General features: G+C 32.1%; 1 protein-coding gene across 1 annotated transcript in view; it reads left to right on the forward strand.

The window, feature by feature from the left end:
- LOC119592668 (alpha-methylacyl-CoA racemase-like) overlaps positions 1-817 on the forward strand; it is a gene marked incomplete at its 5' end in the record, with an annotated part of 8,513 nt that overhangs the window by 5,882 nt on the left and 1,814 nt on the right.

An 817-nucleotide genomic window follows, 5' to 3' on the forward strand; every position in this document is an offset into this window, starting at 1 on the left:
GGACTGTCCTAAAAACAGTCTTAGACTCCAAAATTTGTCTATGACTCAAACTAAAGACTGTTTTTAGTGATTATATCAATGATTCGCACTGTTGCCACATTTCAAAGTTAACACTTAACTAAAACTAATGTTTACCTTTTAGAAATCCATATAACAATAATTTGATGTAATGATGAAATAACAGTAATATTGCCGTGAATCTTAAGTATTTCATTTGTATATATCTATGAGAAAACTGCAGTAAACAAGGAGGAAATGTCTAGGTTAATGTTTGACAGTAATTAAGAAAAGTAGGAGAGTTATCCATATCATATCAGATGCAGAGTTATCTTAAACAGCTGGAAAATCGCATTATTGTTGTCACTATCTCATAAAGACAGTTTAAAGATGATCCCTCTAGAGTTCTCTTTAGCATTGGCCTAGTCATCGACAAAAATTCGGGTGTTAAGGACATTTTCACAAAAGTCATAGACAAAATCTTCGAGTCAGAGATAAATTTTGGAGGCTATGTCCTTTTGTGAATACTGCCCCAGGTATTCTTCTTTTGCTCATTGGTGTTGGTCTTTCTCATGGGAAATTCAGTTTTTTCTGTCAGTCTGTGGCATCACACATAAATTTTTAGCACTGGAGCTGAATTAGTAGTCTTTAACTGAACTTGCACATTTGAATCGGGTCTCTTGGGATTCTGATTTGAGACTTTGCAACTTTTTTCCCTCTTATGTCTGAGTATAACTTTATATATTTTCTTACATATATTCTTACTGTAAATATGCCTATTTATCTAAATATTTATTACAATTTCTTAAAAAAAAAATTC

Source organism: Penaeus monodon, chromosome 30 (genome assembly GCF_015228065.2).
Source record: "Penaeus monodon isolate SGIC_2016 chromosome 30, NSTDA_Pmon_1, whole genome shotgun sequence".
In the NCBI taxonomy this organism is placed as follows: Eukaryota; Metazoa; Arthropoda; class Malacostraca; order Decapoda; family Penaeidae; genus Penaeus; species Penaeus monodon.